Raw genomic sequence first — 23,247 nt, 5'->3', positions numbered from 1 at the left:
TTCATTTGACTCTTTCTTATTCCACTAGCCAGGCTTTCAAGTTCTTAGAGACGGCGCTCACTCAATTCAATTCATCAAATACTCACTGAATGTACTGTGCTTGTATTAGTTTCCTAACTCTGCTGCAATCCCCCCGATTCAGGGATGCATCTTCCAATTCTTTAGTCGTATTCTGTAGCCCTTAGATAATGACAGATTCCAAACGGGACAAGCCTTCAACATTTGACAATCACCTCAGTTGATTCCAATATACCATTACACTGAAATCTTCATTCTTCAATGAAGGAAGCAGAATTATGTCACCAAGTTATTTTTGGGCCTCCACAATTTCTAATAGCCTTCGTTGGATGGTGAATGGCTGAAACTTTTAAATCTAGTAGAGGCTGCACTGGGATACTCTGGAGGCTTTTGACTGGCTTTCTACTCTTCTACATTTTCTGTTGCCATAGTTGAGACTGTGTCCTAAGCTACCTCAGCTTCTAGTCAAATTGTCAAAGTTTAGTGCACATAAGCATCTCTTGGGGACATTTTGCAGATCCCTAGACTTCATCCCCCAAGGATTCTGATTTATATGGACCCTCAGAGTTGACTTTTTAAAATAATAATCCCCAGGTTATATCATCGTTTTTGAGAAGCATAGAGCTAGGGTAAATGTAAGAACCCTTAGATTGTCAGCTCAGTGATTTTCCATGAAAGTAACCTTGCTATGGGTTCAGCAGCGATCATCTTCCTGGATTCAGATTCTGGGCTCTTATTTCTTCCTTGTGAGAAAATACTTGCTTTTCGCCCCAATGTTGACCCTTGTCTTGTAACTACTTCCCCCCCAACACACACCTCTCAGAAACTGGGAACTTGGCACTGAATCCCAGTCCATTATGACTAGGTTCATGTTCTCTGTACTCAAGATATGGAGTTCTGGACCCAGAATAAAGTAAGGGGCAGGTAATTGATTAGATGAAGATGCAAAGGCAGAATGTCTGATTTGGTGTGGCCTCTCCGGTGTGATAAAATTGAACCAGAAACAAAGTAATTGAACCACTGGCACCATCCCTGCAAGTTGTTTTCCTTGAATTTTTCTTCATTACTCAAATTGCTCTTTGGGTTGCTAGCTCATTTGACCCTTATTTTTGGTTTTATGGCTCTGGATTTTGAATGTGTAAACTCCCTGACTCTCTGGCCTGACCATGTACCACATCTAGACTATGTCCTAGTTTAATGTTCTGTCATGTATTCCTATTGAAAACTGATATAATGATAATAATTATGGTGGTCCTGCTACTAATACTACTAAATATCTGTAGGGTACATATTATCAATATATGTTTTACATTCACAGCAAATATCTGAAGTAAGTCCTATTTTTATTCCAAGCTTTAAATAAAGAAACTGAGGTTAGAGTTATACAGCTGTTAAGAGGCTGAGCCAGAAAGGATATGCAGGCAGTCTCACTCCCGGAGCTGTGCTCTCGTCAAGCACATTACATTGTTCATTTCCATCGCTACTATACCTGCCATTGCTCACTGAGTGACAAAGAAGTCTCCAAAAATCTTCCTTTTTCTTTAATGTATGTGGTAAATGGAGATAGGGGATGAAAGTTCCCAATAATTCCTTTTTGGAACTCCTTGAGCACCACTGAATTTCAACAAAATTTTTCCCCCAAAGAGCATTTTTGAAACCATGACATTCCCTGTTATCTCTCCTAACTAGTGAGATCATCCCAATGATTCTGGGGGGGCTTCATTGCATTTTATCAGTGGCGCCTTTGTTGTACAATTTCCACTTTTGCTCTTGAAGATACAATAAAAGATTTATGCCTGATGGACTATGATGTGGTTTGCATCTAAGAGAAAAACAATTCCTTCCAAAAAAATACCATATCCCCAAATGATTTCATAATTGCAAACAGTGTTGACGAGCTCTTTGGCTTAAATCAGTTTATAACATATTTGCTGTGTTTTTGTGTAGATATGTTTTGATGTGCTTGCTAAGGAAAAATAATTAAAACCCCTCTGCCATTTCTAATTGAGAAGAAAGAAATGTAACCCATTAGTTGATGTCTACCATAATAAGATTTTTTTCTCCCTCATTTCATTCCAGATTTGTTTCAAGGATTAACTTGCATTAAATGGTTTCAGGTCTGAACGTCAACCATGTTTCTCATTATTGGAGATCAAAATGGCTTAATTCCCTTTGTGTGTTGGTGCCACTAAAACACAAGGGAATCTTAAAACTACAAACCTCTGATAGAAGCACCACATTTTCCTCGTCAATCTGCCCAGCAGAGCTTGTGTTTTTCCTCCATTTACTGCTGGAAAAATGCTGTGTGCTGACAAGTTTTGGGGTTCTGGTGTCATGCACAGGCTAGGCAAGACTTCCTTTGAATCTAGTTACTGTTGTATTTTCAAATATGTTGATGTGAACTTCGCTTTCTAATGCTCCTTGAGTCAACTATTGTCTTTGATCTTTAAACAGAATGTGGCCATCCATCTAGTGGATTGGTAAAGGACTAGCATCGAGGTTAATCCAGGGGCCTCTGGATTTAAACAGACCTGACTTTAAATTCTCATTCCACCACTAGCTATATAACCTGGATCAGTTTTGAAAACTTGCCTTGTCTGTAAAATGGAGCTAATGATATACCTATTTATTGGCTGTAGAGTGGCATACAAGAGCGCATGCATGTTAAAACATTGCTGAGCAAAGGAGGACGTGTTAAGTGACCAGTTAGTTCTATTGTTACCCTATTGTAGAGACTATTACCCAGAGTGTTGTATTACCCAGGAGGAGTTGGAGTCTCATTCCCCGTCTGGTAACTGGGTTGGCCTCAGTGACTTGATTAGCCAACAGATTGTGGCAAAAGGGACATTCTGGGACTTCTAAGGCTGAGTAATAAGAAGCCTGGCAGCTTTTGTCTGGGTGTCTTGGAATGCTTGCTCTGGGGAAAATCAGCTGCATGCTGTGAGAAGCTCAAGCCACATAGAAAGGCCATCGATAGGAGCTCAGGTTGACAGCCCCAGCTGAGCTCCTGGTTGTCAGGCCAGCCATGTGAGTGAGTCATCTTGGATGTGCAGCCTTGAAAAGGCAAGAGTTGATTTCAAGGCTTTTGGAGATTCTCTTTCAGTTCTAGCATTTCCTTGTGACCTTGCTAAACTTGGTTATCTGGTTGATTCAAGCTAAACAATTAGACACAAAGAGAGAATCTTGGGGGGCACAGGAGCATAAGGGCAATAAAGAGTACCCCTTTCCTCTGCTCAAGATCTGAACCGACGGAGAGAGAAGACCAAGGAGTAAGGGAGATGGAGACCGAAATATCGCTTTTATGAGCATGAAGACCGGGCATGTGTCTATGGTTTCCTCATGGAGAACCCCAGAAGGAATTAGGTTTATCTTTTCAACTGGCCCGGGGCACTGACCTCACTCTAGAGGAGCAAAGAACCTGACAGCCTGCTCTCAAGAGGAGATGTCTGGGGTTTTCATGCTCATCTCAGACTCACCAGTCAAGGGGAAGGGGCTGAGGTGTGGAGTGGAGCCCTCCACCTGGAAGGAAACATCGGGAATGGGAATGGGTGCTCCTCTGACAGGACTGTCTACCTCAGTATCTACTGAGTTCAAGAAGTAAGTGACCCAAGTTTTACTTTGTGAAGACACAGTTTATGGTGACAGATTCAGACTGAGGCATTTCACTTTACTCTTAGGTTAAATTGGTTTGTATCAATGATCCCATTCTTTTCTTCTAAGTCCAGAGAGTCCTGGTAACATCAAGTCCCATGTATTTACAAAGATGGAATTAAGTAAAGAACCTTCCTTCAATCATTCTCTCTTCCATCTTTCCCTAACTACTTTCAATTTATGACCCTAACAATGAATCTTAAATAAACTGCTTCAAAGTCTTCAGCCTAAAGGAACTGATGGGATGGTATTAGCAATCGCACCGTTGATCGTGAAGTTAAGGATGAAGGTTCAATTTTAGCGTGCCTTAGCTTTAAATGGAGGTAAGTTGTTTTATTATTACAAGCCTTGGTGCCCTTGCCCTTGCCCGGCTATTTAACAAATGTGTGTCCTTGTTTACCAGTGGAACCCAACTAGGGGGTATAAATAGCTGAGTGTGAGCCTCAATGACTACACTTCAAACAACTCCAAGCATGTGTCCTATCGACGGGGTGTGGAGAACGCAGGCAGCGCAATCAGGATGCAGATGCTCTGAGGTGTGTTTTCAAGTTGTGCTTTGCAGGAGGTCTGAGCCACATGCACACACACACACACACACACACACACACACACACACACACACACACACTTTCAGAGTCTTGGAATCTCACATGTATTGATTCCTTCCTTTCTATGCCTTCACTTGGAGGATCTTCTCAGGATCAGGAGTTCTTGCCTCTGTGCTCACTCTTCTCTTAATGCTTTTGTTAGAGCACTGATATTGTTGCTTTTTACTTTTTAAAAATCTGTTTCGAATGTTGTACTAGGGTCTGAAGTCTACGGGAGCAGGGTTGAGGCTATCTCATTCAGAGTTGTGTATAGCACCTAGTACAGTGTCTGACCCCTGCAGGGGCTCAGCAAATATCTCCTTGGATTGAATTGAATGACAGCTTGCTTCCCAAGGCAGAGGAGTGCAGGCATCCTGGGTTGAGGTTCTGCTTCTAACCATAATCTGCAGACTCAAATACAGTTTTCAGTGGCTCCTAAGATCCCTGAGGAATTAATCACACTAAGCTTCTTGTTTGGAATAACTTCACTGCCCATACACAAGAGCTACCTAGACTTGAGGCTCTCAATACCCCAATGTAAAGGGTCTCATTACATCATTCCTTGAAGTCTCTGTTATGTCAATCTATATGACCGGTGCCCAGTCCTTCAAGGAGGACTGTAACTGCGACTTGGGCACAAAATGCAAGTGGCACCCAACAAACTCAGTCATCAGGATGAATAATATCTTAATGCTATAGTTTGAAAACTCAAAATTAATGCAAACATTTCATAAAAAACAAAATATGAGAATTCTAAATCAAGACCGTTTCAGTATTCTTGATTTTCCTTTTGCCTCTGAAAGGCATTAATTTGTTGCCTCACTCCTCTTGTCTAATCTTGGCCCTGGAGCAGACAGAACTAAAGGGAAATCTCCTTGGACACGACTTTCCTGATTTTCACCCCTTGATTTTTTTTTTTTAACTATATGGGGTGGGAGGAGATGGTATGGGTTTCAGGTAAGTACTAAAAGATAAATGCATAAACAAAGTCATAAATGTAAGAAGTCAAATCTGAACTGTGTTCAGGAGAAACGACTTAGCAGGACATGTTGCATAGTTAATAATTGAATAACAAAAGGCTGAAATAAATAAAATTTTTAACAACACTCAGCAATAATGCTGCAATATTTATTTCTCAGATGGATTTGTATGGCTCCATTTTTATTTGGAATCGATTTTTAAAGGGCTTTTTCTTAAATTCTTCTCAATTCCCGTTAAGCAGTACATGAAAAGTTACTTTAAGTGAGAGCAAATGTGGATGAAATCAGCCAGGGCTCCAACTGCGCCTTCATCCCTACTGGAAGAGCTTTCTTCATTTACATAGGAGAACGTGGAGCCAGAAAAGGGGAAAATACAAACATGAAATCTCCAAGAGCCTTTTGGAAACGCAGCAGAAAAACACATTGCTTAAGTGGAGAAGCCAAGTGGTTTTCGAGTTTCCTGCAAAGCAACAGCTTTAGGGGGAGAGTGACCTTCTGGGGAACGCAGTGGCCCTGGCTGGAAGATTAGGGGCTGACGTTTTGCAGGCTGTGGGCGGGGGTGGAGAGATTGTGTAACTGTAGTAAAGCGTCTTGAAACTTTTCAACAGGAAAACAAAGTGGGGAAGAAGCCTTGAAGAGAAGGGAAAGCCTCAGGCAGGATTTTTTGGGTTTTTGGGTTTTGTCCCTGTGGAGGCACAGCTGCGGCTGTATCACAGTATTTCCCACGTGTTTTCTTTGGATCTCTTTACCTGGTGCCAACCCTGTGCAACGGAAGTAGAAGAGAGCTGCTTGACAGCAATCGAATCCCAGTCAAAATGCTGAGTTTTCTCCCGGCTACTTTCTGGAGCACAGGGTGGGTCTGACTTGCGTAGAAACGCGAGGGACCTTCCCTGTCCGCCTCCCATCTTCCAGTTCTGGAGGGACAGGCTGCAGGCAAGCTTTCCTGCTGCACCAGTGGTGGGAAGGTGGAAAATCTTGGCTTGCTGAGTCTGAAATGAGATGCAAGTGGACCCAGTACCACAGATCAAATTTTCTATTTTTGGCCTTTCAGCCACAGAAATGCAGTTATGCCAGAGTAACCTTTTCTCTGGAGGAATCATCTCATGCCTTGTTGCACATTAAAATCATCTAGGGAGCTTTTAAAATACTGATGCCAAGGCCCCACTTCAATCCTATTAAATTAGTTGCCCTAAGGGTGGGAATCATGCATCCAAATTTTCTTTTGAGCTCCCCAGGTGATTGTAATTTGCAACCAGGGTTGAGAAATCGTGACCCAGAGCTCTTGAGCCCGTAGACAGCCCTTTTCTGTCCTCTGGGTCCACTCTCCACCCAAAGAGCTCTGTGATCTCCATCAGTGGAAGCTAAGACTCTTTTAGTTTAATTCAGTTCAATTACAAACAATTTAATTCAATAAATACTTATTCAACTGCTTTCTTACCCTTCATTTCTGATTGTGGCTCCCATGAGAGTGGTGAGAACCATGTTTCTCAAATAAGAGGTTGGAGATACTTGAGTTTATCTCATTTTTTGGAGCCATATTTTTTTTAAAAAACCTGTTAAACGCAGGTTACAAATTTTAAAAAATTATGCATTGGATTTGGACTTTTTTTCTGACATAACACTCTGAACAGCATATGTTTGTACGTATATAAAACATTATTTTTTAAAGCATTTCTTAATTTTTTAAAAAAATTATTTATTTTATTTTACTTATTTTTGGCTGCATTGGGTCTTCATTGCTGGGTGTGGGCTTTCTCTAGTTGCGGTGAGCGTGCGCGGGCCTCTCATCGCAGTGGCTTCTTTTATTGCGGAGCACAGGCTCTAGGCGCATGGGCTCAGTAGTTGTGGCGCACTGGCTGAGTTGCTCTGCAGTATGTGGGCTCTTCCGGGGGCAGGGCTTGAACCCGTGTCCGCTAGCATTGGCAGGCGGATTCTTACCCACTGTGCCACCACGGAAACCCTAAAACATCTGTCTTTTAATGTGTTTCTGTATTCAGTGCACGTTCTAAAGCGTTGATGCGCTGAGATAAATAAGACAGAGTACTTAGCTTCTGAAGAGCTCCCAGGCCGGTGGGAGACCTGAGATGGGAACAAGAAATTAAAGGATTGTGAACTGCTGTAGCTAAAAGGGGTATGTATAAAAGGATGTTTCAGATGGATTCAGAAGGAGGAATTGTGCCTGGCAAGGCAGAAAGGCTCACAGAGGAAGTAGAGGGGAGTAGCCATTCTCCACGAAGGATTCAGGCAACGGGAGGAAGACGTGCACTTCTTGAAGGTGAGAATTAAATGTTTGGCTAAAGGCTACACAGGAAACATAGGAGGAGATAGGGAAGGAACTTGAGGGCTCCCAACTGTCTGTTGAGCTTTATCTGTTGGAGTCTAGCATTTCTAAACCATTCTTGCCTCCGGGCTGACTTTTAGATTCATAAATTTGCAGCTACACCTGGGTGTGCTGTGGTGGACAGAACACGCTAGGAGGATGAGACCATAGCTGGTCTGCTTCTGGAAAGTGATGGACAAGCCTTTGAGGAGGCTCTAGAAATGGACTGATGTGGATTTCATACACTAACTGTGGAACCTTGGACAAATTCCCGAACCCCCTGTAAAGATTCTCCTGCTCACCTCATAGGGTTTTTTGTTTGTGTCTTCGTTTTGAATGAAGACTCAGTGTATTAGGTGTTGTGTAAAGTGCTTAACAAACTGCCCGAACATAGGAAATGTCAACGAAATGTTGCTCTCCCTGTTGAGATATTGAATTTGTAGTTCCCTGTAATTTTTCTTTGTGTATATTCAGCCTTCCCATTACACCTTCTTCCCAGGTACATACTCAGAGAGACCATCACCCTGGCTGATGATGAGAAGGGCATGACTTTGGACAAACAATAGAAAATGTGTTTTAGGGAGTAGTTACTAAATCACCAGCAAGGAACACCACAGTTCTAGAAAGTTCTCTAGTAGGCTCATCAAGTCTCTTTTACTGATAAGTCCATTCTGCTGTCCATCGTGTCTCTGCTTCCAAAATTAAAACCACCACAAAAATGTCCAGGCTCAGTCCATCTGCAGCATCACATCTGATCTCTCCATGGCTTGCTCATCATTCTTCCTTACACTTTAAGACATGATGATGAGGATGATATTTGAGAAGGAACTTGAAGAATGCATGGAATGTCTTATGGTTGAGAATAGGCATTCCAGGTGGTCAGATTAAAATAAGTAATGGTATAGAAATATATGTAGGAACAAAAAGTAGTAAAGTAGTTGTTGTGTTGGAACCCAAGTTGTATTTACAGGAAAAGTAGAGGAATAGACCTCAGAATTGAAGCGGAGGCTACAAGGATCCTCCTTAGAGCTTCTGCCTTGAGAACGAAAATTCAGAACCTTTATGTATGTGCTATAAAATAGCTGACATCTCTTAAATAACTTGGCTCCAAATTTGTTTAAAATAGTTTACCTCGCCTTTTATTCTGTTCTTTTTCTTTCTTTGTATTTATTTATTTCTTCCCTTGTGTCTTATCGAGGGCATTTGGGGTGAGGTCCCAATCCTGGCTTGCTGAGAGTTCATCTGCTTCCAATGCCTGTTCTTACTCCACGTAAAGTCACAATCTGTTCCTGGGAGAACATATTCATTTGCACAATAACCAATTGTAATGTGAAAAAGGAAGGATTATAACATCAGTTGGGCTATGAGTGGCTGGCATGGAAGAAGTCCAGCAAGGCGCAGATCCTGTTTCTGTACATATGTCCTTAATAATAATGAAGAAGTAGGGGGTAAATTATGCCAGAAGGGAGCAGAGTCATTTCTGAATAGCTGGTTTTCTGAGGGAGTACATATGATGTCAGCAATTAATTAAGGCCTCAATTCTGTTTTCCTATAAAAATCCTATTTTAGTTGCGGTATCTTTGATGCATCTGCTGGCATAAGCAGGATACAGGCCATAAATAAAAATTCAAAAATATCTCTTTCTTGTAGAACTTGGAAACAGACATTCTGAAATTGAAGGAAACCTACATAGTATCCAGAAGGATCCCGAGATCCTTTCTAAGATGAAGGGCAGTGAAGTCCATGCTAAATCCAGGCCCTGAGGGATTTGATTGGGAGGGAAGACAACTGTGACCAGAAGCAGGTCCAGGATTTATAACTGGACAATTTCAAATCCACGTTGGATGATACTTCAGTGGCAAAGGCATTTCTGGAAGAAATGTGAAGCAGTGCCCAAAGTGAAGAATTTACCCAATAATGACAGTAAAAACTTTAAAGTTTCAAGATACTGGTAACAGAGGATGGAAGGTTGACAGGACCAGGCATCACAAAGTCCCTTTCTGGCAACTTTACCTAAAATGAGGACCAATGGGTTGTAATTAGAACTCAGGTGTCCTCTTTAAAAAATAAGCAAAGATACATGCAGAACGATAGATTATTTGAGCTGAGAGGGACTTGGTTGCACGTTGAAGCCAACCTCCTGTTTTGTGAGGCAATTGATGTCCAGTGATCACTCAGCTAATTTCTGTCATAACCAGGGGCAGAATTATGGTCTTGTAAGAACTTTGTCCATGTCATTTTAACGCCCAGCACTCTCTTTATACATGATCCCAAGAGCATCCTAAATTTTGCTGGGTGAGTCCCAAGGTAGGCGTAAGGAGGAATGGGTATGTTACATGACCACTGTGGAAAATCTGACATGTCAGTGTAAACTACTGGGAAGAGCGAGTAGCCAAAAATCACAAAGAGAGTCCAGACGGCGCTGTGGCCAATTCAATCCAGTTTTTCTGGTCAGCTTCGTGATTTGGGGGAAACAAAATAGGGATTTTTGTTTGGAAATGTAGAATGGAGTTGCGAATTTCCTCAAAAGCAGAGGAGGGAGATCCTTCTAAGTCAAGGCAGTAGGAATGAAGGGGAGGGGACCCAGATACCCAGGAAGGGAGTCCAGGAAAAAAGATGGGGAAGCAGGTCCCAGGCCAGCCAGCTGCTCTGGAAGGCAGGCGGTGGCTGCAGTGATGGTGGTAGTGGTGAAAGAGCATTTGAGAAACTCTGGATACTTATGAATCTCAGGAAGAAGGGGGACAGACAGAGTCATCTGGGGGTGGGGTGGGGTGTGGAAGCAGGAGGCGTCCTCTGTTGCTGACAAAGCATCCCAGACTCCAGCCATCACTCATGTCACTGATGGGATATGAATGGGGATATGAACTTGCTTATGGGATACAAACCCAATGATGTCTTACTGATCCAGGGGAGGAAAAGAAAATCAAGTTGTTAGAGGTCAGAATTCTTTTTATTATAAAGTAACTCCTCAAAGGTCCATAAATGAATTCTATTCAGTGAGGGAGACACATCAAGGAAATATAGAGCTGGAAAGCTTCCTTTTTTCTCACTATTAATATTGATACATGCATACATTTTAAAAAATGTGTCTTCTAGTTCCAAGGCCAAACCTAAGGATCAAAACGTGGGCGGTGGCCCAATTCCTGGAAATCCCCGCCCCTTCCTAAAATAGCTGGAATACTCCTCCCACTCATTAGCCTATGAAATTACCCACCCCTCTAAAAACTGACAACCCCATACCCTGGTGCCGCTGTCATCTTCTGAGATGGCCCACACCCTGTCTATGGAGTGTGTTTCTCTTGAAATAAATCCACTTCTTACCTAAAAAAAAAAAAAAGTGTCTTCTGATATACTTGCTTCACCATAATAACAAACAATGTTAATATATAATAATAATAATCTGCAGGCATCCATGTATCAAAATTATTTTCAGAGAATATGCTGGTGGAGAGGCTCTCCACAAAAAGTATTAATAATGAAGAGCCTGAGTTCTAGAACTGTGGTTTTTATGAAGATCCTGTTTACTTAAGTTCTAACCTCTGCATAGCTACAGAAAGACTGAGAATTCTCAGCAGTTAGTGTTCTTGGCAATGATCTGGGGAAGTACAAATGCAGTGTGGGTCAGCACAGAAGGTAGACAGGAAGGAGGTAGTGTGGCCAGTAGGCAGCATCCATGAAGGATATAAAGAGAAATATGACCTGGACTCAAAGAGTTGCCACCACCTTATGCTAAGGGCTCATAGTGAAGGCCAATTTTAAGATGAACACATACCTATACTGTATGGTTTCTCTGAAGGATTTGTTAGTATTATTAAACACACATATATAAACAGTTAATTGACTAATAAATAATATTTATTTCTTAAATAGTTTCTTTTTATCTCCTCAGTGAACACTTTTGATTGTTGACATCAAACTCTGAGTTATAAGAACACCTGTCAAAGGCCTGTTGGAAAGTTCCTTGAAACCAGGTGGATCGGACTGGTCCTTTAGTCCAGTTGTAAATGCCCACTGTGGGCAGACTGAGGAAGCGACCCTCTTACCAGGGTGTGCTTGAACAAGGCCCAGGACATTAAAACAAAAAAAAAATCTTGCAATTACACTTTTCTACCACTAGATGATATGCACGTATAAGCAAGATGAAAACCCTCCTACCTTTCCTTTCTGCATCAGTGGCCACAGTGATGATAGGTAAGTTAAGGTATCCAGAATTCAATTCCAGATGTTACTAAGAAAGAGAAACACAATATGAACATGAAGAACTGCCTGCATTGATTAGGTAATAAGTGTGATCATACCAAATTTATCAAACACTTATCCTTTCATCTAGGGGCCATCAAAGTTTACCACCTGCCTATGGGCCAAATCCAGTTTACCACCTCTCTTTGTAAATAAAGTTTTATTTGAACACAGCCATGCTCATTTGTCTGGGACTGATTTTGCTCCACAATGACAGAGGTGAGTATTGAGACAGAGACTGCCTGACTTGTAAAACTTAAAAATATTTCTATAGGGTCCTTTACAGAGAAGCTTTCCAATGCCTGGTCTAAGCACACATAGGTCATACTAACTCATTTAATCTTTACAAATCTATGGTTGTGGGTATGTGTTATTACAATTTTGTTTTAATTTAAAATTTTTATTGGAGTATAGTTGATTTACAGTGTTGTGTTAGTTTCAGGTGTATAGCGAAGTGAATCAGTTATACATATAAATATATCCACTCTTTTTTAGATTCTTTCCCCATATAGGTCATTACAGAGTATTGAATAGAGTTCCCTGTGCTGTACAGTAGGTCCTTATTAGTTCTCTATTTTATACATAGTAGTGTGTATATGTCAATCCCAGTCTCCGAATTTGTCCCTCCCCACCTTACCCCCTGGTAACCATAAGTGTGTTGTCTACATCTGTAACTCTATTTCTGTTTTGTAGATAAGTTCAATTGTACCCTTGTTAGATTCCACATATGAGTGATATTGTATGATATTTGTCTTTCTCTGTCTGACTTACTTCACTCAGTATGGCAATCTCTAGGTCCATCCATGTTGCTGCAAACTATTTGTTTTACAGATAAAGAAAGTGATTAAGGACACAATGAATCTTGGCACATACGTTACATGACTGTAGCAGACATACATGACAAAGGCTGTAAGTATTGATGTACACCATGCTTGATACTCTTGGGTTTGTGTAAACAAGATGAATAGCAGTTGGCTTCAAAGCTGTGGGGAACCTAGAAGGAAGAAATTAAAATTATTGCAAGGTCAGGCCAGCCTTCTGTGTGATCCACAGGTAGAAATGTAGCTGGAATTGAGTAGCTGCCCCTGAGCACTTTTTCCCGACATGACACTTACTCGGAACATATTGTAAGAAACTCTTTTGACACAGTAATTCATAAGACTGGAGATGACTCATCAAATGAAAACAGTGCTTAACATGTGATTGAAACATCCGTGGTCAAGTGGAGAGACACAGAAAGAAGGCAGTCAAAGGAAGTCTTCTTCTTAATGTCCTAGTTTTTCGCCAATCAAAGGGGGTCTTTGCTCCTTCAGTGCTGGGTATACTTGGGCCCTCAGGATATCTGCTGGGGATGGTGGAAGCTGGGAGTCGGGCTGGGGAGCAGGGTGGTATCAGCTTTATGATTTCCTAGATTCCTAGTCATCCTCAGGAATGTCTTTCCCAATAGTTTATAATATGCAGTGAAGTATTGGGATAACCCCTGATGGTTCGTTCCACATTTGTGATTACTGAGCTTTCTTTCTTTTTTTCTTTTTCCTCCTGAAGAGTTTAGGTAACTAACTGCCTCAGAGTCATACATCATGAGGCGGAGAGGGGAGAATCAGGAACTGGGTGAACCAACTTAATCCTTTGTCCCACATGAAGAGATGGGACCATATTGCCTAGATTCCAAGGGTTTTCCACATGGACATGCCCCAAGCTCCTTCTCTCCCCTTCCTTTGCTCCAAGAAGACCTCTTCTATTATTCGTCCACATTTTGGTGTCCTCTTTTCTTAGGATAGATACCCCATCATCCCTACAGAAAAGGAAGGTGCACTGGACTGTTCCTTCCACTCAATCTTTGTTGACTCTAAGAAAGGGTAGGTGCTAATGTTTGGTGTCTCCTTGGGGTGAGCTGGGGGTGTGAGTGGTGGGAGGGTCAGGGAGGGGAGCAGGAAGGAGAAACTCTGAAGCCTGGCAGAGGGAAGTGGGGAAAGAGCAAAGCCTTCTGTATCAGGGAGCTACTGTTTCAGACTCCTAAAGAGTCTGAAATAAACAAAGCTTCTTGTAATAATAATTAATTTTCTTCTAAAGAGCATCTGAGTTACACAAGAAATTTATATTCCTCCTAATAACATAGCTTGGAACCCCTCCCCCTGCCTGTTTTTGTAAAATGATAATCCCAACCTTATTATGCCAATGGAGCATTTGCCCCAGTTTTCCTTACAGAATGAATGTCCCAAGTCCAGCTCTCTTTTCTTTAATGTACAGGTATGTATATATGTAGGTTCAAATGTATGTATGTATTTACGTATTTACAGTTGAATTTTGGTCAGGACAGGGTATGTGGGATAGTGTTAAGCTGAAAATTGATAAAGATAATCTGGGCTTTTGGAATTTAGGAAAAGGGCAAAGGCTGAATGATCAGACACGGTCTTGTGACAGGTAAGTGAGTTAGGTTCTGAGGGAATTTGGATATGTAAAGGAAGGGGCATTTTAGATCATGTGGTGGAGAGACAGGGGTATGGGCTTGAGTGTGGGCACTTTGGGAGAAGATCATTCTGGTAAGGCCTAAACTTAGGAGTTCAGAACTATCAGGTTAAAGTTTGAACTGGATCTCACAGTCCCGGAAAGAACTAGGACTTTTGACTAGAGAATTATCACTGACTATGAACATTTCAAGGGTAAAACCATCATGTTTACCTTTTCTTGTCAATTTTTAGCTAAGTGACCACTGACGTGTGGTCAGGTTTCAACCAACTTCAAGTGAATAAATGCACAGCAGTGATATTTTAGGAAAAGTAATCTGGGGACTAGGTATGGGATGGATTGGAGAGGAAAGACAGAAAATAGAGAAAGAACAGGAGTGAGTGCAAAGACATACACATATTACTTTCCTTCACCAAACAGTCCCTGTAAAATGATCAAATTTTAAATCTCATTGTTAGTACCACAACTGTAGTTGGAAATGGCTGAACATGAATCAATCATCACAAAAGTAACTGTAACCAGAAATAGGAAATGTTTCATAAAAAGTCTATCTGTTTCGCTTTTGACTACGCGGCCATGTCTTACTGTGCCCAGTTTAGGATATTTCACAAATGCATCATGATGAGAAAAATTAATCAGGAAAGTAGATTTTGTGTTTGCCTCAATCACAATTATTTTCTAATTAGTGTGGGGAGTAGCTTATTTAATAAATAGTATTTCTTTTTATTCTTACCATCTTCAGATCTATATCTGAGACAGAAATTTTTTTTTAATTTACTTTTTTATTCAATGAAAGCCAGATAAGAAGAAGGGGTTAAGTCTGAGTTATCAAAATAGGTTTTCTTCAATTCTTAATTCCTTATTCTGCCCCTGGTACTAGTTTGATGTGTTTAACTAGAAGGACTCACTTTCAAAATCTCTGTGTTATTGGGTGGAGAAATAAGGGCCCAAGTCCATCCCCGGTTACGTCAAGTGGTGTCAAATTTGGCTTGCAATTCTCACTTCCTGTTGACTCCAAGAGAAAGGCTGCAGTTGGCGTCTAAAAGTGAAAAACATGAAGCTCTGAGACCAGTCTGAATTACTAATCACTACATGTCCTGTTCAGTCTAACCACTTTCCAAGTGATTAAATGAACCGGCCAGGTCAGTGACTCAGCTTCTGAGGGGGTGGCCAGCAGTCCGAGCTGATCTGCACATCCCTGGTTTCACTTCCCAAGGTCTGATCCAGAGCTGCCTCGGAAGGGTGATTTCCCCTTGGAGCTTGTCTCTCTGGGGACAGAAGGACGGACACAGATGATGAAGTGTATAGTCTGCTGGAGAAGGGCCATCTCACCATGAGTCTTTGGCGGGAAAGAGTTGTAAGAATGTCGTCTTTCATCAGCTGGTGTCACTCTTTGGAACCAGTCACAAGTAGCTGGGTGTGGTAGGGCGAAGTTGTCTGAAGTCTGAACGAAGAAAAATATATTGAGTAGGAAACATGAACTTTTTTTCTTTTTTGGCATAACTGTCAGTAGATACAGTATTCCCTTGTTTGTTTCAGTAACTACCAAAGGTTCTTGAAGACGTCACCATTTTAGAGTAGTGTATTCATTTGCCTGGTTTTCTAAGTGATTAGCTGAACTTTACTGCTTTTATGAAGTTTAATGTCCAGTTGCCATAAAAAAAAGCAGCACATGGTCAGTGGTGGAAATAGGGGTGGGATTGTAAGGGCCACATGGGAGTGCAATTCCAGGAACTCCCGGCCTCCTATGCAAATTAGATTAAGCTGCTCTGCGGCCTGGACTCCCAGAGCAGAGAATTCCCATTCCCACCTCTTTTTTTTTTTTAGCATTTTCTCTTGTGGGAATTAATAAATCACTTTCAATTTATTTCAGCTACTGCCTGTTTTAAAAAAGGACATCACAGGCCTCAGTTTGTCCACCTTACTTAAGAAAACTCCTTACCAGGTTACCTCTTAAATATTCAAAAAGAAAGAAAAAGATTTTGAGACCCTTAGGAGAAAATACTGTAAGTAAATCAAAGTCCTATTTTCTCAGAAAGAAAGTTGAGTCTTTTGACTGGCTGTTGCCACCATCTTCTTCAGGCAGTTTCCATACTTGGCATAAAACTTTTAGTCGTTTCTCATATTACCTTTGTTTTGATTAGTTAAAACATGATAACTTGACAACACTCAAATGTGAGAGCTTGAGAAAGAGAGGGTGGCAGGGAGGAAAGAAGCCCTCCAGCCAGCAAAGCTTTCTTTAAAACTTTTTTTTTTAAACATGAATATTTCTCAAATACAGGGACTGAAGGTGAACTTGAAGAATACATGCAAAACCACAACCTAGATTCTCTGAAAGTGGCCATTTCAGAGCTCTCTGGAAGGAATGTGTGAGCCTGTGCACGCCAGAGAGCAAACATGCAAATCAGCTCTTTCCCAGGACACCCCAGCGCGGCTGCTTTATCTGCACAGATGTGCTGTGAGCCTTGCAGATAGCATCTGTTTGTTCTATTTATGGGGGGAAAAAAGCATGTATTTGTGAGCTCGGCAGGAGCACAACTTTCTTTTTGGATCTTTGATTCCATTAGAATTTTGGAAATTTCACATTTTGGAACAAAAGACTTTGAGTCGTTGGTGATTCTAGGTGCTGTGTAATTCCCTCTCCCGTTTATTGCTTACCTGCTTCTCCTGCCTCCCAATTTCATAGAGTTAAAATCAGGGCAGGGGAGATGAAGAGACTTGCACAAGCACATAGAACATTTATTCTTAGTTTCATTCATCATTATTGATTTGTTCAGTTATTAACCAGATATTTATTGAGGATCTGTTATATCCCAGGCACTGTGCAACATCCTAGGACCCAGTGGTGAGCAAAGATGTCACTGTTCTTGTCCTCATGTATTTTATAGTTTACTGGGGGAAATGTACAGAAATAAGAATAATCACACACCAATATACATCTTCTTCTGTGACAAGTGCTAATTATTGCCCTAAGAGCCTAAAATAGGCACGTTTGAGATGGTCCAAGATGTAACAGAAGGTTTCCTTGAAGAAATGATGATGCTTCTTAAGCGACCCTTAAGAAGGATGAGTAGGACCTAAGGAGGCATATAAGGGAAGGGTCTTCCTGGCAGAGGGAAGGTTGAGAAAAGACCCTGCGATGGATGGCAACATGAGAGTATGAGAACCAGAAAGAGGATCAACGTGGCTGAAGTGAAGAGGGAGGGAGAGCAGGAAGGAGATGGGCTGAGCTCCGAGTCAGAGCCAGACGTCACAGCACACTGTGGCTCATTTTGAGCTTTGATTTAGGAGTATTGGGAAGCCCAAGTAGTGAGCAATGGGAGGAGGGTAAGACTGGATGAGGAAGACCACGGGGGGCTACTGCAGTAGTCCAGGCAACAGGTAACAGAAGCTTGGTCTAAAGTAGTGAGTGGTGGAAGAGAGGGGAAAGGAGTAGATGCATTCAAGAGGTATTTAGAATGTAAAAATTATAAGATATGGGGAGGGAGGGAGTAAGCGGGGGCAAGGATGACCCTAGGCTTCTGAGTGGGACAAATGGATGGATGGTGGTATCATTCATCAAGACAAGAAAAGCTAGAAGGTGGGGGTAAAGGCAACATGATGAGTTTATTTTAGGAAATATTGAAGTTAGATGGTAAGGTATAGGTTGACCGTATGGGTCTGGCCCTCAAAGACAAGGTCTGGGCTGGAGATAAAATATCTGTGAATGAGTTGTTTAAAGTTTTGACACTGATGTGATTTATTCCTCTTGAGCATCTTTCCAGAACAACACGTCTGTACGTAGGGATAAATCAAATGGTTTTGGACACCAGGCTAAGTGAATTGTTGAACAACTTATTTCATATGACAGGGATTTGAAGGACTGTTGGGAGGTAGGTCTAGTGTGGATGGATTAGGAGATGTATGGTTTCAAGTATATCAAAAGCTACCCCCGAGCCCAAATACCCATCATTTTCCCCTTGACCTGTCAGAGGGCCTAATATCGCTAGCGATCATGTTACTCTTTAAGGAATTCTCATCTTATTTGGCTTAGAGTGATAAAACTTTAGTAAAAGTTGTCTACACCAAACTTCTCACTCAGAATGAGGCTGCTTTACAAAATCTCTGGACGTAGGGCCTCAGCTTGAACATGTATGTCTGTGGTAGGGAATCCAGTATTTGGCAAGACAGTGCAGATTTTTAGTTCTGTTCCAAAAATTCTTCCCTGTATTGATCTTCTCATCTGGCACGACACAGAACAGTTCTCCTTCTTTTCCACAGAGCAGACCGTCAACTGGTGTTAGCCCATCAGTCATCACTATTCTCAGCTCAGCTGCCAGGAGATGAATGAATTAGATTCAACTGTCACTGAAGCCCTTCGATAGACATCACCTCACTCAGAGGTCACAGCAACCCTTCGAGGTATGTATTATTCCTCTAGAAAGAGAGGAGGAAACTGATTCTCAGAGTTAAATGACTTAGCCAGTGATGTCACACGGGTTAAGAGCGGAGCCAGGTTTCAAATCCAAATATTCTGACTCCCAGTCCAGAGCCCTGTGCAAGCTGCCTCGATAATTTGGGTTTGGGCTCTGTGCTGACTTCTAAAGGTGACACATCAGGAAGGACCAGTGACTGATCAGCTGATAGCGCTGAGGGGGTGCTTACCCACCTGACCCTTGTGGACTGAATGATGCCTGCCCGGCACTTGACCTTATAACCTTGTATCTCTTTAAGAACTGGATAGAACACTCATCTTCACATGTTTTTTTTCAGATTTCACTCCCTATTAGTTAAAAACAATGAGCATGTATCCCAAATATATTTATATGTGTATCTTTGGATTCAGTACAAATGTGAATATAATTGTGTGTGTGTGTGTGTGGTATGCGGGCCTCTCACTGGTGTGGCCTCTCCCGTCGCGGAGCACAGGCTCCGGACGCGCAGGCCCAGCGGCCATGGCTCATGGGCCCAGCCGCTCCGCGGCATGTGGGATCCTCCCGGACCGGGGCACAAACCCACGTCCCCTGCATCGGCAGGTGGACGCCCAACCACTGCACCACCAGGGAAGCCCTATAACTATTTTTTAAAATTAATTTTTATTGGAGTGTAGTTGCTTTACAGTGTTGCATTAGTTTCTAGTGCACAGCAAAATAAATCAGCCATACATATACATATATCCCCTCCCTTTTGGATTTCCCTCCTATTTAGGAAACCACAGTGCATTAAGTAGAGTTCCCTGTGCTATACAGTATGTTCCCCTCAGTTGTCTATTTTATACATAGTATCAAATATAAGTTTAAAAAAACATAAAAATATAAATGGAAGTCATAATATTTTCTTTTTTCACCCCAGTGAATCATCTTCATGGATCATCTCTGTCTGCTCCCCCTGGAGGGACCACTGAAATGGAGTCGGGGGACAGGACAGGAGAAGAGCCCAGTGTGACAGGCCATGGCTAGTTGGAGTACACCACCTGGAGAATGTCTGGAAACATTTCAGATGTGCTGACGGTGAGCTTTCCTCTCTGTGCTGCCCAGCTTCAGCTCGGTTTCTGCTAAGATCTCTCTGGAGGTTCACAGGGGGTGAAGGGCTCATTGCCCTGGTCTGAGTTGTTTGTCCTTGGCTTTAATTGCCACTTGTGTCCTGAGCTATGTGGTAATAGCACTAATATTAGCATTTGTTGACCGCTTACTATGTGCCACTGTGTGAAGAGATTTACGCACATTACCTCATTGATCTTGTTACAACCCTGTGAAGTTTTGCTATCCTCGTTTCACAAATGGGAAAACTGAGGTGTGGAAAGCTGTGACTTACCCACAGGGGTATGTCTAATCAGTGACCCAGCTGGGATTTGAACCCAGGTCTGTTCTCCACCAAATCATTCATTCTTATCTGCCGTTCTGTACTGCCAGTAGGATTAGGGTTGAGATTCCTGATGGTGACCTGGAAGGATTTCCAGCACTAAAAGTGACTCAAATGGGAAGACTCATCGGTTGCACAGACCAAAAGGTTGGGCTCCCATCAGGTGTGGATAAATGAGAGGAAGCCGTCAGCTTTACGGAAGTGCAAATGTGCCAGTGCAGTTACAAATGAACGTCTCCAGTCAAATCTCAGTCCTTTGTTTCGAGATAATCTGGCTCTCATTGTAACCCCCAGCTTCAGGTAGCAAATATATGCTGAATACTTTTCTGGATGAGACCGCTGGAGGCTGCAGTTGTTGTTTAAGGCACCTGAGTTCCATTACAGACTATACATGGTTTAACCTTACATTTCAGTGTTTGAATGTGTGTGAGAGAGGTGTCAAGGGGTCCAGGAGTTTTCTTCATTATCTACCAGAAGGCTTCAGCCTAGTGGAGTCAGGTAGACATGGGTTCGAATCCTCACTCTGGTATATATAAGCCGCGAGAACTTTGGCAAATTATCATTCTTCCAGTCTTAATTTCTTCATCTTTAAAGAGGAGATGATAGTACCTGCTTCAACGTGGTGCTGTGAGGATTAAATCCTGTACATACGCAGTGCTTGGAGCACCGTAAGTGCTCAAAAATTGGTAGCAGGTATTGTTCTCGGTGACCCTGCTTTGTCTAAGAAGAAGCACTGATGGATTGTTGGTGGCGTGAAGTCCATGTCCTCTGCTGTGCTGGTGATGTCCTAATTGAAAATGAAAAGGAATTTTTTTCTGAATCTCCTCAGCATCTTGCTGCCACAGAAAAAGAAATCTGTTTCCACAAAGAGAAGCAAGAGCTGGAGACACTGGAAGTTTATGGACTGGAGAAGGCGGCTCCGAGAAGAAGAGCATTCTGGCGCTCAGCGACGCTCTCCTGAGCCGCCCAGATGTGGGCCAGATGCTGCAAATCTGTAGAGACACGTCGGGCTCAGTGACTTGTGCCATGACTTTCATCCACGTGGGCATGGAGGATATTGACTGATCTCACTCCGATTATTAAGAGTGACTTCAGGGCTCTGGAAACATGGGTGTAGGAGGCTGGGACTTGAGGGGTAGTCTTGACAATCCTCCCAGTTGAGCAGAAGGATTTCTGGAGCTGACAGCCCTGCTCTGGGGATACATGTCTACTTCACATGCCTCACCCCACACCACCCATAGAAGAGGGCTCAGCAGGAAACACTGAGGGTACTTCAATGGGAAGTGATTTGCAATTTCTACCTTTGCAGAAATCATCTCTAGTGACTTTTACTTGGTGTTATTAAAGATGATTTTGATGTGATATTAACTATAGTGATTCTTCCTATAATCACTTTCTCTTTAATCAGCCTGTATGGCCCCTTTTCTAGCTGGAATTTCACTACACTGCTCAGCCTTCCATTCCATGCTTTTTAAAAAATATGAATACTTTATTTATTTGTGTAATTCAACTATAGTTGATTTACGATATTATGTTAGTTTCAAGTATATAGCATAGTGATTCAGTGTTTGGCAGATTATACTCCATTATAGGTTATTACAAAATAATGGCTATAATTCTCTGTACTATATAGTATACCCTTGTTGTTTATCTATTTTATATATAGTAGTTTGTATCTGTTTATCCCATACTCCTAATTTGCCCCTCCCCCTTCCTTCTCCCCTTTGGTAAACACAAGTTTTTTTTCTATATCTGTAATTCTGTTTCTGTTTTGCATATATATTCATTTGTATTACTCTTTAGATTCCACATATAAGTGATAATATCCAGTATTTGTCTTTGTCTAACATTTCACTAAGCATAATATTTTCTAGGTCCATCCACGTTGCTGCAAATGGCATTATTTCATTCTTTCTTATGGCTGAGTAATATTCCATTGTATATATATACTAAATTTTTGTTTTGATAAGCATATTTTGTTCTTCCAAATGGATAAGGATGGTGAAAATTTCTCTTTTTATGTTTGGCATTAGTAGAGGCACATTAATATACCTCTTTTTAACTAAGGGCTAAATGCAAGAGCTGAAACCTGGACACAAAACAAAGAGTTGATCGTAACTGCTTCCCTGCCTTCAGTTTTGCCCTCTCTGTTCCCTGGCCAGTTCTCTCTACTGCAGCCATAGTGACATTTCTACTTTCATTCCTACTGTGTTCATTATTTATTGCTGCTGTAACAAATTACCACAGACTCAGTGGTTTAAGAGAGCACACATTTATTCTCTCACAGATTTGTAGGTCAGAAGTCTGACATGAGTCTCAGTGGGCTAAAATCACGGTGTTTGCTGGGCTATGTTCCTTTCTGGAAGCTCTAGGGGAGAATCCTTTTCTTTGCCCTTTCCAGCTTCTAGTGCTTATTCTTTGGCTCATAACCCCTTCTTGCATCTTCAAAGCCGGCAATGTTGCATCTCTCTGGCCATGCTTTCATGTTCCCATCTCCCTCTGCCCAGAACTGGGAAAGGATCTCTGTTTTTAAGGTTCTATATGATCAGATTGACCCATCCAGTTAATCCAGGATGATCTTCCACCTCAAGGTCTTTAACTTAATAACATCTGGAAAGATAACTTTGCCATGTAAGGTGACATATTCACAGGTTCCTGGGATTAGGATGTGATACATTTTGGTGTTATTCTACCTATGACACCTACCAGTCTGCTCCAAGCCCATCATCTCTCTCCTGGACAACTGCAACTGCTTCTTAAATGGTTTCGCTTTGTACAACCTGTTTTGCACCTTCACCTTTTGTTATTTCTCTTCCCATTCACTCTGATATAAAACCATACTGGCCTCCTTGCTGTTCCTTGAACAGAGCAAGCACAATTCTACCCCAGGGCCTTTGCACTTGCTTTTCTCTCTGTCACAAAGACATTTTCATGACTGCCTCCCTCAGGATTCTGTTCAAATGTCACCTCTTTGGGCGGGGGGGGCGGTCTTTTCCTGGACAACTTATATAAGTGAGCATCCTTTCCCCCCACTTTCATCAGACTATTCTTTGTCTCATGTTCTAACCTATTGACTCATGACAGATGATATATTTATTTTTTTCTCTTTTCCTTCAAGTCTTTATTTCACTTTTATATTGAA

The 23,247-nt window shown here is 41.8% G+C and overlaps 1 long non-coding RNA gene across 2 annotated transcripts; it reads left to right on the top strand.

Moving 5' to 3' along the window:
* The first annotated feature begins 446 nt into the window (after positions 1 to 446).
* On the top strand, positions 447 to 21,862 carry LOC109549473 (uncharacterized). 2 transcript variants are annotated; one of them, XR_012327321.1, is made up of 8 exons: positions 447 to 4,205; positions 11,446 to 11,747; positions 11,887 to 12,014; positions 12,627 to 12,704; positions 13,572 to 13,654; positions 18,525 to 18,665; positions 19,596 to 19,753; positions 20,935 to 21,862. It is a non-coding gene; the product is annotated as an uncharacterized lncRNA (long non-coding RNA). The 2 variants fall into 2 exon arrangements; XR_002175781.3 differs by lacking the exon at positions 13,572 to 13,654 and having other exon boundaries at positions 449 to 4,205.
* The last annotated feature ends 1,385 nt before the right edge of the window (positions 21,863 to 23,247 follow it).

The sequence above is a fragment of the Tursiops truncatus genome, chromosome 17, assembly GCF_011762595.2.
Source record: "Tursiops truncatus isolate mTurTru1 chromosome 17, mTurTru1.mat.Y, whole genome shotgun sequence".
Classification (NCBI taxonomy): Eukaryota; Metazoa; Chordata; class Mammalia; order Artiodactyla; family Delphinidae; genus Tursiops; species Tursiops truncatus.
This window is presented reverse-complemented; position numbering and strand designations above follow the sequence as displayed.